Genomic DNA, 14,049 nt, shown 5'->3' with positions numbered 1-14,049 from the left:
CCCCCTCGGTCGCGCGGGGGGAGAGGGGAATCACACACACGCACCCCCCCGCCGCCCCCCCGGACCAGCCGTTTGGGTGCCGGTGGGGACAAGCGCAGCTGTTTCAGGCGGGGGAGGTTTGGCCCTCTTGGGCAAATCTGTTGCGCAGTGTAACTCCCCCCGGCTCCCTCCCCCTCCCAGATGCACACAGATGCCCACACGCGCTCAGACGCGCCGCGGCTTTTGTCCTCCTGATCTGCTGAGATCAAGTGGGAAGCGGGATCACCAATGTAATCGGCTGTAATAAATAAAATAGCCCGAGATGCTGGAGATATACAGAGGGGAAATAAGAGCTTGTGTCCTTAACAGGAACATCTGATAAGGCCACCGAGGTGGCATCTTGCGTGTGGGAAGGAATCCGTCTTGCTGACATTCGCAGCCTGCTGTACGTGGGGAAATCCTAAAGCAGCCTGGGAGCTTCCCCAGCTCCTCCTTCCCCCCCCCTCCCCGAAGCTCCCTTTCCGATGCTCTGCAGCGGGGCTTTGTTGTCGTTGTTGTAGTCGCTGATTGGAAAGACAGGGGTCACCGCAAAAATATGCAGATGCAATTAATGGCTGGTCTATCTGCATTTCTTGGCGGAGCCCGGTTTCTGCCGCCGGCTCCCCCCAACTCGCGTCCGCAGTTGGCTCTTTCAGCCCACCACAATTTGTTTTTCACAGTTTAGGAACGTCGGTGGCTCTCACTAGAAAATTACTTCTGGGATCTGCAGTGGGAATCCATCTCGGGTTAAAGAGAGACAGATTATTTACATATCTATATACCACCCTATACAATAACAAATATTTATTACAGATTACTATTTGAACTCACACACGCACACACAAATGAAGAAGCTGCTCCCGAAGGAAAAAAAAAAAACCACAACAAAAAACACAAACAAACAAAAACACAACCCCCTCCCAAACAAACCAGGTTGGCTTGAAAGTAACATGTTCATAATAATATGAGGAAAAGGTTAAATACAGTAAACATGACAGCAAATTCAAAAGCAGGGTAAAAACAAGTACAAAAACCCCACATAAAGCAGTTAAAACCATTTGACGGAAGGAAGAAACTAACTCAAGAACTCCACCAAGGGACAAACAGATGAAATGACACCACAACAGCACTAAGCCCGCGTTGACCTTTCATCTTTCTAAAGTGTCGCGCTGATCTGGTGCAATTCTGTTGTGATCTCTTCACCTCCCTTCCTTACCACAGCCTCCCTCTGGCCGCTTCAGAGCTCCCTGAGTTCGCTGCAGTGAATATATTGGGAGGTCGGCTGAATTACAGGGAGTGCTGACACTTCTCCAGTGTCTTTCACAGCTTTGCAAATACGCTTGCTGTGTAGTAGCATGCAATGGGCAGAAGTGATTAAATTATTCATTGCAGCAACAGCCTTTCTGATGGACATTAAAGCTTCAGAGTTTAAATAAGGAAACCACAGATTTACTTTTAAGCGGATAACAACTACATCTGTGCTTATTTAACTGAATTGCTAGCTAAGCATGGAACCCGTTACTTTCTTTAAATCCTCTCTTACTCTCTGAGAATTGTGAGCTAGATAATACAGCATAAAAATTACTGACAGAGCAAAAATAATCTGTGTTGGATAACAGTGGTTAAATCTCACATAATTATAATTGTTCATTCTTGAAGTAATATATTTGAGGTCTTTTCAAAGTAAAAGATTCTTGCACAGGCATGATTCCATCATGTCTGAGTTTTCACATTTATAAAGAATGATGAAAAGTAGCTTTTAGCAGAAGTGATTGTGATTATTTTTACCTGGATTTTTTGCAGTCTGTATATGTTCCTTACAAATCACAGTGACTAAGTTTGGGGGTGGATGGGTGTTGGTTATTTGTTTGTTTGCTTTTTAATTGTATTATTCTATAGAATGTTATGTCTTTTACAGGGTGTTGGGTTTTTTGGTTTTGTTTTGTGTTTTTTTTCCCCAGATGTGGACCAAAAAAAAAAAAAAAAAAAGAGTAACCATTCAAAATAATACAGAAATGACAGATTGTTCTTAAAATCAGAAGGAAAAATTGATGAAAGGTCTTAAAAAAGCATATGAATTTTCATGAGGGAAGGCAGATTTTGGTTAGATTTATGCTTCATATGCAACTACTGGCTTTCTTGGATTTGCAGGGATATAAATGAGTGCTTCACCCAGCCCATTATTTTATAGATTTATTTTTAAATTAAATTATTGTTCAATTTCTCTAAATGCAAAGTAAACTAGAAAAAAAAAAAGTGCATTTAAGGTCAGTTTGGATTAATTCCTATCAAAAATGGAGGGAAATTATGAATCATTAGTATATATTTTACATAAAGAGATACAATGAGACATTCAGGGGAGATAATTACAGTTGGATTTAATTTAAATGAAATGTACAAGAACCAGGTAGCACTGACAAAAAAAGAAAAACGTGTTCATTGTCACTGAAAATATTAAATGGGTACAGTTGATATGCATATGGATTCACTAACAGAGAACACCACAGTTACTTTTGGAAATAACGTAAGATTTTTTTTATATAATGTTTCAAAGGTTGATATCAATAGTGAACACACTGAAGTTCTCAAAGTGCTTTGTAAATGATCCCCATGAGATAAAAGGAAGTGCAATGACCTGCTCAGTCACCTAGCAAGCTGCTAACAAATCGGTCTTTCCAGGTTAAGTTCATTAGGCCACATTTTTGTACTCTATAGTGTTGTTTTTTTTGTTTTTTTTTTTTTTTTTTTTTTTTTTTTTTTTTTTTTTTTTTTTTATAAATATATTCTAGATTCAGCTCAGTATTTGTCTTTGGAATAGTGGCAATCATTTCTGCTTTATTTGATGGACTCAGTCAAAGAAGCTCATTCTGAAGAGAGTTTTAAACCAAGTTTGTTTACCAGAGAACTACATATACAAAGGAAGGTCTTGTATCATGAAATTTGATGGATAGCAGTAAAATATACTAAACTTTTATATTGAAATACAGTTATTCTCAAACTCTTGCTCCCATTTTTTTTCTGTCAGCTATCCTTTATATACAGAACTGAGTACATGGACTTTGTAAAACCATTTTGCCTCTACTCACTCTTGAAATCTGTCAACCTAATAATTTTCAGTTCTGTGCTCTACATTTTGGGGGTTTTAGGTGTGGTGTGGGGTTTTTTTTTTGTGTTTTGTTTTTTTTTTTTTGTGTGTGTGTTTTTTGTTTTTGTTTTTGTTTTTTAGGATGCTGCAAATGTCTTTACTGTGAGTTAAAGATTTCTTTATTTTTTAAATGATAATCACCAAATGATAAAATCTTTTGTTTGATATTCCCAGTGCACCCTGTGCAGGTTTAATTTATTATTAATATAATTCAGGATAGCATAGAAGATCTGGAATGTTTTTGTGAATCTACTGTGTAAGCTGCCTGTTGAGTAGAAGAGAAAATATCCAAGCAAGATGGCAACTCTGCAGAGTTCAGTGGAAGAACCTTTGATATTAAAATTCAACTGCTGTTAAGGATAATTGAATTCTGTGGTGCTCTATTCCCTTCTGTAAGTTAATGCAAATATATATTATTTGCTATACCTAAAATGTGATTTTTAAGTCTACACATATACTCACAATAAGTAAGTGATGGGAGCTTTAATGTTTCTGTCTACTTCACCAAAAATAATCATTGCTCGCTGACTGAAATAAAGGTCATATAAATACACAGTTACTATATATTAGGGAAATAAATATGTGGCAAGGAAAGTAATTTAGAATACTACCAAGGTGTTAATTGCTTATTGGACAGTCTATTTGGCCCTGTTCTGAAATGATTAAAACTACATTACTAGGTACTTTACTATGTTAGTCTTGCCATTTCTTTTCATATGAAAAGTGCAACATTAGGACCCTTAAAGATCATATTGTTATAACCCTTATTTAGCTGTACAGTGCAGAAGTGTACAATTTTTTCCTTAATACTTTTTTTGACCCTAGCTAAGGCATGACTATTCGCTGAAAAAAAGTAAGGGCTATTCACCTGCTACCATCTGCTGTTAATGGTGAGCAAGAGAAAGCAAGTGTGAAGAGGTGGAGTCCCTTGAACTTTTCCCTAAACTAGATCAAAATAAAAACACATGCCGGTACTGCACAGATCTAGTGAAGAGTTTTGGCATTTAGACAAAATGAGAATTAGGGACTGGGGAAGGCCCTGCTTATATCACCCTAAAAGATGATCCTGCAAGCACCAATAGGAAAAAAAATCAATCCAAGTCCATCCAGTAGAAAAATGTATTTTAGTCTGTTAAGCACTGATCTGTATGGTGGTACAACCCTGATCAGCTTTGCTTCTGAAATGTTTTGCACTGCTATCTTCATTCTCCACAATAAGAGTGAAGGGGTTGTAGCCACCCATCCTGTGGGGAAGATTACACAGCCTGTCTTTGAAATCATTTGTTCTCCTGCTGCCTCTTTTGCGCTTTTTGCCATGCACAGGCAACCATACTTTTAAGTCTGGTTTAACTGTTTTGCAAAGTTTCTTGGTGATTATCTTTGCATAATTACATTTTGAACTTCCTTTATAAGAGTAATAAGTACTGTACAGAGTAGGTCTTTATGACCTACAATATATCTAAGGGAAGAGAGGTACTGATAAGTTTCCACATTTTTCATCTTCTGATAGAAGCCTGACATATCTTCCAGTTCATTCATTCTGTGAGATGATTAAAAAGTTGCTCTTCAACAAACTAAACCTCATCCAGGGCTCAGCAGGAAATAACTGCAATCTAAGCACATTAAAGAACAGTCAGGGCAAACCAAAGCATACCTCTTTCTCTGCCTTTTAAGAACATGGGAAAAAGAGAAAAGCAGTCTAATATTGTGATAAAACTGGAAGCCTCCAGCAGCTGGTTGATGGGTAAGGTTATAGAACCTAATCCAAAGCATACAGAAGTCAGTGGAAGTACTTTGACTAAATAAGCTTTGTATTAGGCACCTAGTGAGTGAATGATATTTAAATCATTCCAGTAGATCTTAAGCAGATGAGTGAAGAAGAAAATGATGTGCATTTTAATCAAAATAGATGCCATTAAACCACTTGGTGGTGTAAATGTTATTTTATCTGACCGCAGAGATCATGATTATGACTCAGAATAAACTGGCAGCTTATTCCAGGGTGCTGAGTCTTATCCTCCACTAGTTCAAGAACTCATGTTGCATATAAAAAATATATTTTTTTAAAATATATTATTTTAATATATATATTTTATATTTAAAAAATTTCTTATGTAGATATTGATCTTGAAGTTCAATACATCACTATAAACATCCACAGGCTCTTCTTACTCATGCATGTGTTTACAGAGAGCATTTATCTCATTTTAGTTTTGTTTGCAAAATAATAAAAGACTTTTCAATTTCCTCTCAGTAATTAAGTTCGGCATTCCTGACATCATGCAGACTTCCCCTTCTCCTCCACTCCATTTTTAGTGAAGCTTTCAGTGAAGCTTTCTTCAATGCAGAGATCAGGAATTGTTCCTGATTTCTATCATGAAGATGTATTCTACCTGATATAATAGCATTAAACACCTCTTTCCCTTGTTTAATACTCCATATTGGCATTTTTAATGGCTACATCATGTTTTGATAGTTCTCTAGTAGATTAGCTGGATCTTTCTTTTTCTCTGTCATTTCCAGCTGATGAACTCACAGTTTATAGCTGAAAATTTTGTTACATGGCTCTTTGTACTATTAGGTTTAATTCCATTTCTATTATAGAAGTCATCAAGATCATCTGATCCTTCCTGTGTTTTTTTATGAGCTCACAGAATCACAGAATCAACTAGGTTGGAAAGGACCTTGAAGATCATCCAGTCCAACCATTCACCTAACATTGACAGTTCCCAGCTACACCATATCCCTCAGCACTGTGTCAACCTGACTCTTAAACATCTCCAGGGATGGGGACTCTACCACCTCCCTGGGCAGCTCATTCCAACACCTAACAACCCCTTCTGTAATGAAATGCTTCCTAATATCCAGTCTAAACCTTCCCTGGTGCAATTTGAAGCCATTGTCTCTTGTCCTATCACTTGTTACTTGGTTAAAGAGACTCATCCCCAGCTCTCTGCACCCTCCTTTCAGGGAGCTGTAGAGGGCGATGAGGTCTCCCCTCAGCCTCCTCTTCTCCAGACTAAACACCCCCAGTTCCCTCAGCCGCTCCTCGTACGACCTGTGCTCCAGACCCTGCACCAGCTCCGTTGCCCTTCTCTGGACACGATCGAGTCATTCAATGTCCTTTTTGTAGTGAGGGGCCCAAAACTGAACACAGGAATCGAGGGGCGGCCTCACCAGTGCCGAGTACAGGGGTCAGATCCCTTCCCTGTCCCTGCTGGCCACGCTATTGCTGACACAAGCCAGGATGCCATTGGCCTTCTTGGCCCCCTGGGCACACTGCTGGCTCCTGTTCAGCCGGCTGTCAATCAGCACCCCCAGGTCCCTCTCTGACTGGCAGCTCTCCAGCCACTCCTCCCCAAGCCTGTAGCGCTGCTGGGGGTTGTTGTGGCCCAAGGGCAGCCCCCGGCATTTGCCCTCATTGAAACTCCTCCAGTTGGGCTCAGCCCATGGCTCCAGCCTGTCCAGGTCTCTCTGCAGAGCCTCCCTACCCTCGAGCAGATCAACACTCCCACCCAACTGGGGGTCATCTGCAAACTGACTGACGGTGCACTCGATCCCCTCCTCTAGATCATCAATAAAGATGTGAAACAGGAGTGGTCCCAAAACCGAGACCTGGGGGATACCACTTGTCACCGGCTGCCAACTGGATTTAACTCCGTTCACCACAACTCTCTGGGCCCAGCCATCCAGACAGTTTTTAGCCCAGCAAAGCCTGTGCCCATCCAAGCCATGAGCAGCTGGTTCCACCAGGAGAATGCTGTGGGAAATTATGTCAAAGGCCTTACTAAAGTCAAGGTAAACAACATACACAGCCTTTCCCTCTTCCAATAAGCAGGTCGCCCTGTCATCGAATAAGATCAGGTTTGTCCAGCAGGGCCTTCCTTTCATAACCCCATGCTGACTCGGCCTGAGCATCTGATTGTCCCACATGTGTTGTGTGATGGTACTCAGATGATTCTCAGACTTGTTTTACCAGCAAATATCAGCAGCATGCTCCAAGTTTTTGTGCTCTAGTCTTTAATTCAAATGTTAGAAAGGTCTATTTCAGAACAGCTCATGCAGAAGCCCTTAACAGTTTCCATTTAATATAACAAACACCTAACAGAATCTGTTGTCCTCTCCTGATAAGTCAATTCCTTATCTTCTCAATCTTAACTAATACTTTTTCTGTCAGTGTCAAAACCTGTTTTCAAATCCAGGTAGGTGAGATCTCCTCCACTTGCCTTGCTTAGAAGATAAATTATTAAAGAAAGATATCAGGTAAATGGTATCATCTACTCTTTGAAATCTTCAGGTAGATTTTATTGTTTGCTTTGTACTTCTGTGCCATTACTCATTCTTTTTTTTCAAAATTTACTCAGAAGCTTTTCATTCTAAAACCACTTCTCAAATGTAGGCAGCCCATTTGCTGTTTTCCATAAATGATCATCCTGATACACTTTCTAAGAATCCTTCTAGATGCTTCAGATATATGTATTAATTCCTTCAGGATTCTGCAATGAAGGTTATCAAGAGTCTGCTTTGAGTATTTTGTAGTCTTTGAATTAATTGCATTTAAGACATGATAATTGCCCTTCCACACCTTTACTTTCATTGATAATTTTCTTTATTTAAGCATCACAATCCTTGTTGAAAGATGAAGCAATGTATTTGGGTATCTCTAGGTAAATAATTATAATTTTGCTTACTTTTAGCTTATTTATAACATGTTCTGCAAAAGGGAAGACATTGCTTTTTAATCAGTTTTCTGAATAAGATCTGAAGGTTTCCATCTGACACTTCCTTAAAGTCTACAGGTGATACAGTATTTACATATTCTGCTATTTTTGCCACTGTATGTCTGTGTGTCTGTCTTGTTTATATATTGCCTACTTATTGTCTATATCATTTATCTGCAAGTTCATTATTTTACACATATGAATGCTTCATATTAACAGAAGGAGAATAAGAGTGAAAAGGTGGGCAGATCATTCCAGGACAAAGGAGGCTATATCTGATCAAAATGAACTTAGCACTTTCAAAAAGTTGAATAGTGCATAGACAGAAGGGAAACTAGGTGAAAAAAAATTAAAAACATACATGGATGTGTCATTTTACAAGAACAGAGATGTCCAGACTGTCAAAGGTTAATCCAAATGAAAAGAGATGCTACCAGTTACCAGGTGTTACCAGACTGAACACACAGAAAGTGTGTATATGTGTGTGTGTATATATATATATATATATATAAAGTCCTTGATGAGCAAGAAAGGTCCATATATTAGAATAAATTGTTCCATAAAGATTCTTCTGTCAAGTACCTTAGAAAAGTTTAGAGAGATAGATTAGAAAGAGAGGAATAGAAATAGAATAATGAGGAGGTGAAGATAGGGAAGGTTTTTTTGTTGTTTTTGTTTTGTTTTTTAATTTTATGAACAAATGCAATTAAAATTTGATAAGGGAGAAATGTGAAAAAGCAGGTTTCAGGAAGCTGAGGGAGTTCTAATTTTTATTTTAAAACTATGCATCAACAGAGCTGTGTGAATCTACTTTTTAACTAAGTTATTAATCTTTTATTTATTAACCTTTGTTTTTCTTTTAAAAACTTTTTGGCATTTTTGTACTAAACTTCTTTCTTTTTATTTTTTTTCCCCTCAGGGGAGACTACATGACTTGTGATTTAGAGAAGATATATTTAATTTACTACAGTTCCAAAAAGTTCATGATCACAAAGTAGTGAGAAGAAAAGTCTTCTACTTTTCATCTAATGTGTCATTCCTGAAAGAAGTTATTGACTTATCTTGGTATTATTACTACTCTGAAAGTTATAAGTAAGAATGATAACATCAGCTTTTATGACTTCATGGCACTTCAAATAATATATCCCTCTTTTAGTTGTTTATTACTTTACTGAGTTTAGCACATAACTTCTTTCCAGGTCTGAAGCTATAGTTAAATTTCTGAAAAAAGTCGATTCAGTGATATCTGGTAATTAAGATAGATTATTTTACTCATGATAAAATTTATAGACAATCCTATTAAAATAATTTCAGCAGTTTCATATATTTAACTATGAACCTGAGCTTTCAAGACACTAGCTTTTGTACATATTTTTTCTGAATATTAAAATATATCTACCCAAGTTTTTTCAAGTTGCAATTCACAAAAAAAAAAGTATTTTGCATAAGATTGGTAATGACTTTACATTTTCAGAAAATAAATTCCCCAAAGTTTTAATTCACATTGGATGTAGCCCAACATGTGGTTGTCTAATACTGTCTTGACAATATCAGCTCTTTACCTGGAAACTACTTTCCTCCAGTATTATGTGACCTCTCTTTTAGGACATAACAATGCAGAGCAGGAAGCTGCTCTGTTTGAACACAGAGGGATGAAAGTTAGATCTGAACAGAGAGAAAAGGATGAAGAAAGATAATTGACTATCCTAAGTATCAGTGATGTCAAAAAATAACAGTGAAATTTACTATAAAGTTATCCCATTCATGCTCTTCATAAACAGTAGTAATATTGTCTATGTTTAGTTGTTCACATAGAAAAGGCTGATCAAAATTATATGCTCCTGATGACCAACCATGTAAGCATCGCCAATATACCACATGATTAAACTTTTGTTCAGTTTGGTTGGGTTTTGGCTGCAGAATGATATAGCAAAAGAATTAATATAAAAATCCAAAATTTATTATCAAGAACACTATTCATATTGCCAGATCAAATGCTCAGAAGTTAGAAAATATCAGAATAATACTATCAGAAGACCCTTAATTCATATGCAGCTGCATTATCCAATGCATTTTTTGATTGCAATCTAATTACATGTTCGCATAGTCTTTCTCCACTGCATTTCAATTTGGAATATAATAAATAAATAAATAAATAAATAAATAATCTAATTAAACACAAATGAACAAATACATATTAAATAAATACATTTTAATAAATTAAAACATATTTTTTATTTAGTTGCACAGATCAAATGTGTAAGGTTGGACTTAATAAGAAAGTATTTAATATTTATTTTTTCCGTGTTCAGTGTTTGTCTCAAGGCCTTATTTACTGCACATAGTTCAAATAACAACCTGTATAGAGTTATTAAATGGAAATTTTAATGGTGAAAATCATTGCATTGTCTAAAAAATAAAAAAAATGTACTTTAGTTTGTGAAGAACTGTATTATACTGGGGTTATTATAATTCTGATATTATAAATGGGAAGTTAATACATAGATGTGGGTCAAAAATATCCACAGATTTAGGATATCTAACTTGAGCCCTTTAGGTCCATATTTTGGGAAGTGCTTACAATTACATAGTTTTTACATGTGCAAACCAAAACTTTCACTGACATAAGGTATGTCTGGGAATGCTCACTGTTCTGCAAAAGTGCCTCAGCACTTCAGGTAAGAACTCAGAAATAGGTGAAATCACAACCAAAATGTTTTGTTTTGTGACTAAATATCATGGAGGAATTCTATGATGGAAATTTAGGTCTCCAGCTTTAAAGTATGAGGTTCTAACACTATTAAACACTGTTTTCCTCCTTGATTTCACTTCAGAGAGGGTCAGTTCTGTACAGAAGAATGTAGGGGCCTTGAGGGGAAAAATACGACTCTAATGAAAGACTATGTCAGACTGTACAAGTGAGTGGAACTGTGATTCCACTTATAACTTCATTTTGATCATTTTCTAACAATGAAATTAGGATTTCATTTTTTGATCCTAATAATGTAATTTTCTTATAATTGTGTGGCATATAGTAATATCTATTGCAGACAGAGAACTGTAAAGTTCCCTATCTCTACAAAAAGTAATGCATTTAGGTATAAAACACTTTAGAGAAGGAAATGGGGTGGGGGAAAGGACTCTTGGATAAGCATAAGTGGGAGATGCACAGATGGTAGAAGTTCCCAAATGTTCAAGTCTTCTCTCTGGGCATCTTTCACTATATAAGTGTGATAACATTTGTTAGAAGGCATGATTAAGGCTTTATAGGCTTCACAGATGGAATGTAATTTAGTGGAAAGACTTGAAAGCTAGAAGATTCAGACATGAAATGGATTCCATGAAAGGAATTAGAAAGTGTCAGGTCCATAGAGACAGCATAGTTGTAGTGACAACTGAATATTATTCTGTAAACAGAAGTTTGGATGACCACTTAAATTGCCTTCAGTAATTTTACTGGGGTTGGGTTAGGTTGGAATACCTATCTGTGAAAGAAGAGCTAAGTCAGTTATCTTCATCCAGGGATATCTCTGTGGTGGGTTGACCATGGCTGGATACCAGGTGCCCACCAAAACTGCTCTATCACTCCCCTTTTTCAGCTGCACAGAGGAGAGATGATGTAATGAATAACTTGTGGGTAAGAAGAGACACAGGGAGACTCGTTGGTAGAGACATGGGTAGGGACAGGGAGAGATCATTAACCAGTTATCTTCTCCCTTCCCATTAACCAGTTATCTTCTCCCTTCCACCTGGGCTAAACTTCGTTCTCAATTTCTCTACCTCCTTCCCACCAGAGGCACAGGGGGACAGGGAATGAGGGATTGTGGTCAGTTCATCACACATTTCTTCTGCTGCTTATTCCTCATTCTCTTCCCCTGGTCCAGTGTGGAGTTCCTCCCACAGGAGACAATCCTCCACAAACTTCTCCCAAACTGCCCCAGCGTGGGTCCTTCCCACGGGGTGCAGTCCTGCAGGCACAGGCTGCTCCAGCATGGGTCCCCCACGGGGTCACAAGTCCTGCCAGCAAACCTGCTCCAGCGTGAGCTCCTCTCTCCACGGGCCCAAGGCCTGCTACAGCCTCCTTCCACAGGGTCACAGCCTCATTGGGCATCCCCCTGCTCCGGTGTCGTGTCTTCCCTGGGATCTGCTCCACCATGGACCCCCGCGGGCTGAGGGCAGAGCTGCCTCACCATGGGCTGCACCGCAGGCTGCAGGGGAACCTCTGCTCTGGGCCTGGAGCACCTCCTGCACCTCCTTCTTCACTGACCTTGGTGTCTGCAGAGTTCTTCCTCTCACATATTCTCAATCCTCTCTTCGGCTGCAGTTGTGCAGGTTTTTTTCCCCCCTTAAATATGTTGCCACAGAGTTGTTACCACCATCTCTGATGGGCTTGGCCTTGGCCAACGGCAGTCTTGGAGCTGGCTGGCACTGGCTCTATTAGACATAGGGAAGCTTCTAACAGCTTCTCACAGAAGCCACCCATATAACCCATCTCAGCCCCCACCTTGCCATACAAATTCAATAAATTTTCTCAAAGGAATATATAATGTAAAAATACGAGCACTTTAGAAAACTTATTTAAAGTCACTTGATGTACAGCTACCCTATATTCAATTAAGTATCTTAACTATTAGGCCACAGAATTAGGTAAGTTTTCTGTCTCTCATTTTCCTCCAGCAAAACTAATTTACACTTCCACCTTTCCTCCAATTTACAGCAAGCCTTGTGTCCACTATGCTATATGTCAGGTAGGAAGAAAACACCTTGAGGACACAGGTCGGTAAACTTGAGAATATTTTCCTGTTGAGGAAAATGAAAGTCATACCAGATAAACTGATTTATCTAGGCACAATTTCAGAGATTCCTACCCAACATGCATACATACACTTTTGTGCGTATATTTGTAAATATATGTATATTTGATTACCTAATAATAGCAAGAAAATATTTTGCAAGCAGTTGCTGTTAGATGCAAAATTTTATAAACTGCTGAAGTTGTCAATATGACATCAAAATTATTTATCAGTGATGTACAGAATGTTGTCAATTTTCTCAGGTTAGATTAATAACTAGAAGGATTTAGAACTAATTATTTAGGCTGCTTTTGTTTCTGTTACATGTACTTTAAAAGCAGAAATAGTAGCTTTTTTGAAAAAAAAGTTTTAATTTTAATTAGCGAGAAGGATTAGACCAACTGTCTGCCTGTAGAAGAATGGAACCATCATTACTGATCCTGTCATGATGGAAATTTAAGGTCTGAGACTGAGAACAGCCCATGTAACAGTACTTTCTCACCACACAAGCACTCTCATCAAAACCACCATTCAAGACCACTGTCATATCTGACTTGATGTTTCAAAAAACCTGATGTCTGGGCCACACTGAGGATTAATCAGTCATTAAATACTATTTCTAAAATAAAATTTTGCTCTTTATAGAAGAAAAAGAAAGCTTTTAAATATTCAGCCCTTATCTTTAGAACAGTAAGATTTCTGTTAGTGATTCCTCATTAAATCTGATTGCAAACTGGAAAGAGACAAAAATATTCCCATCTTGTGGTTGTTTTGTGGGACTTGAGACATATGTATGAAGAAAAAAGCATACCTTTTTTATAAAAAGGGCATTTCCATTTTAAAGAAGGATGTCAGAGAGAGCCAAACTCACATATTTGATGTACAAGTAGACTGTGGCCAGAATCCCACTTGCTTGTAGCTTACTCTTGATAAGGTGTTTCGTTTGACTGGCTGGCTTTTGTTTTCAGTGTTTTGTTTCCCAGAGCTGTCTATCTTTTATAAAAATATCTACGTGCCAATTTAAGGCATTCTGAAGTCAATCAGTTGTAAATGTAAGCTTGTATTATGTGACTTCCCTTTACTTTAATGTGGTTAATAAATATGTTCCCATGACTTTTAAATGGACTGGTGCCTCAGCACATTTTCACAATTACTCTATTTGAAGACATTTCCATTTATAATGGGGCTTAAATCTTATTTCCCTCAATATCTGCCCTCACTTAGTCTTTTTTAAGGCTTCTCCAGAAAAAAAAAAGAAAAAAAAAAAGAAAAAAAGAAAAAAAAATTATCTCAGCTGCTGCTCTTGCTCTTAATGCTTTTCTAGTATCGGTAAGAGCAAAAACCAACTGATGCCTCACTGTGCTACCCATAC

Source organism: Athene cunicularia, assembly GCF_003259725.1.
Source record: "Athene cunicularia isolate RWA chromosome 4 unlocalized genomic scaffold, athCun1 chr4_part1, whole genome shotgun sequence".
In the NCBI taxonomy this organism is placed as follows: Eukaryota; Metazoa; Chordata; class Aves; order Strigiformes; family Strigidae; genus Athene; species Athene cunicularia.
Note: the sequence above shows the minus strand (reverse complement) of the source record.